Source organism: Propithecus coquereli, unplaced genomic scaffold (genome assembly GCF_000956105.1).
Source record: "Propithecus coquereli isolate 6110/MARCELLA unplaced genomic scaffold, Pcoq_1.0 Scaffold508, whole genome shotgun sequence".
NCBI classification, from domain to species: Eukaryota; Metazoa; Chordata; class Mammalia; order Primates; family Indriidae; genus Propithecus; species Propithecus coquereli.
This window is the reverse complement of record NW_012150930.1, coordinates 677,988-680,774: the sequence shown is the minus strand read 5'-3', so window position 1 is coordinate 680,774 and position 2,787 is coordinate 677,988. Positions and strand designations below refer to the sequence as shown.

At 35.9% G+C, this 2,787-nt stretch overlaps 1 protein-coding gene across 1 annotated transcript in view; it reads right to left on the bottom strand.

Annotated features, from left to right (window-relative positions):
- Nucleotides 1–2,787, bottom strand: part of AKAP9 (A kinase (PRKA) anchor protein 9) — a 221,395-nt gene that overhangs the window by 134,839 nt on the left and 83,769 nt on the right. The gene's annotated exons all lie outside the window — the stretch shown is intronic.

Below are 2,787 nucleotides of genomic sequence, written 5' to 3'. Positions count from 1 at the left end.
TTTTTTAAGATATAAAAGTAAAAAAGTTTATTTTACCCTTTAGAAGGACAGTGAGAATGTAAGACAGGGAGAGAGAGAGATGGGCGGGGGAGAAAAAGGGCAGGAGGAGAGAGCAGGGAGACAGCATGGCATCCCAAAGAAAGAAAAGGGAGATGCCAGCCTATATTTTCTTTTAAGTAAAATACTAAATACTGGCTATCTTTCCTCATGAAATTACAAGCAAATTTTCTCTTTTTCTTGGTACTTATTAATAGTATCCAATTTTCTACAGATACAAATTACTTTTATCAACAGAAAAAAACCATAAACTTTTTTTTTTGAGACAGGGACTCACTCTGTCACCTGGGCTGGAGTGCAGTGGTATCATCATGGGCTCAAGTAATCCTGCCTCAGCCTCCCGAGTAGCTGGGACTACAGGAGCGTGCCACTCTGTCCAGCTAATTTGCAAAATTTTTTTTGTAGAGATGGGGGTGGGGAGGTATCTCACTATGTTTATCAGGCTTGTCTGGAACTTCTAGCCCAGGCAGGAGCCTCCACACCCATCCCATAAGCTTGTCAAAACTGTAAAGATGTTCTCAGCATGAAAGTATTTATTTATTTACCAATTGTCTGAATTTCATCCAATCAGATATTCCATATGGGATGAGTGTAGAAGAATCAAGCACGTGACTAACATCTCTCCTCTGTATCCTGAATGGAAGGCAATGATCTCTACTATCTCTAGGACTTAGGAGCTAAAAATCTACTGAGTGAACACCAAGGTCTAGCAGGTTTGAAAAAAGTTGCAGGTTTGAGAAATTGGAAATAATAGAATGTTGAAGAAAGGCAGAAGGTGGTTTAACTGGATGGCATGCACTACTATAGAAGATGTGGAGCTTTTATTTATCATAAGAACTCTGCCCGAGGAGGCCTAATCCATTATCCCAGCCCTAGCACTTGGATCTTGGGGATTCCTAAACACTATTCTAGAGATAGCCTGGTGCAACTTTCTGTGGTGGGAAGAAAAAGTTATGATGGCCCACAAATGTTATATGAAACAGGACAATTTTAAACTATAACATAATTAGAGGGGAAAACACCTCAAGTTTAACTTCTCTGTGTTTTTCCTATGCTATGAAAATACATTTAATTTCCTTACTTATATATTCTGGGTCTTTTATATAAAGTATCCTCATATTTATAAGGCTTACTTCTCATCAATTACTTATTGGATAATTACTAAACCACAGACATAAAAATGATAGTAAGAAAAATAAAATCAGTGTATATGACAGTTTAAAGATCCAAAATAAAATACCTCTATTGCACCATCAATATCCTCTTTTAGACAGCTTCCAGGGTACATTTTTCTCTGTATATCAGATTCTGTAATTACCATTGAATCAATGGAGAAGCTAAATATAAATAAAAGAGGGTAGAAGAATTAGAGTTATGTGCTTTACTGTTCACCCAAAATTTATACCATGCATAAAATGTGTACTGTGGCAGGGGAAACAAAAATGGTAAGTCAACAGTTATGAGTAAATAACTTAAGTGTATAACTTAAATCATATTTTTAACTAATTTTTCCACTTAAAAGTAACACAACTGAATGACAGAGTATTTTAACAGATTACCAACTGAATTTCATGCCATTTTATAAAATCTACTATAAATGCAAACTTTTTATAGGTATTGACATTTTTTAAAAGTTATCTGAGATACATTAAGAAAAAGTCTGTAAAATCTCACTTTTATTAAGAACTTATTTTAACACATGTGTATATATGCATAGAAGAAAGTCTGATTTTTTTCTATGAATACACATCAATAGCAACAATGATTACCTCTAGTCTAGTGGAATGGGGGGCAGTGGCGGTAAAGAGAAGAATCTTAATGCACACATAGTCACTTCCTGACTTTTCTATTTTTACTCTATTCACATATCTTTTGGTATTCATGTTTGTATTTTGTGTTGTTTTACATGCATTCACTAGTTTGTAAAAACAATTTTCTTAAAATGCTTGAGTCATAAAAATAAGGTAAGATTAATATTTAGGAATCGTGGAGAAAAGATAAAAAGAACAAGTTATAATTTTTCATTTTTAGCAAATATAATTTCTCATGCCCATTTTCATGTGCACTCATGCTGCCTTCTTTGCTCCACCCTCCTCTTGTCCACACACTCTTCCTTCTCCTATTCTCTTCTACATTTCATTATGTCCCAAACTGGCCAGATACAAATTATATCACTGTCCCATTTCATAACTTATATAGCTAATCCCCTACTGATGATCATTTGGTTGTTTCCAAATGTTCACTATTACAAACAATGCTATAATATAGATCCTCAAAAATATATCTTTACATACTTGCATGGATGTTTTTTTTTTCTTTTTTGGGGGGACAGAGTCTCACTCTGTTGCCTGGGCTAGAGTGCCATGGCGTCAGCTAGCTCATAGCAACCTCAAACTCCTGGGCTCAAGCAATCTTCCTGCCTCAGCCTCTGAGTAGCTGGGACTATAGGCATGCGCCACGATGCCCAGCTAATTTTTTCTACATATTTTTAGTTGTCCAGCTAATTTCTATTTTTAGTAGAGACGGGGTCTCGCTCTTGCTCAGGCTGGGCTCGAACTCCTGAGCACAAAGGATCCACACGCCTCGGCCTCCCAGAGTGCTAGGATTACAGGTGTGAGCCACTGTGCCCAGCCGAATGTTTCTATATGATAAAAATCTTATATTTGTTAAGCTTAATATTAAAACTTTAATACAGTGCCATAATCTAAAAAGTTATGCTCATTTTATTCT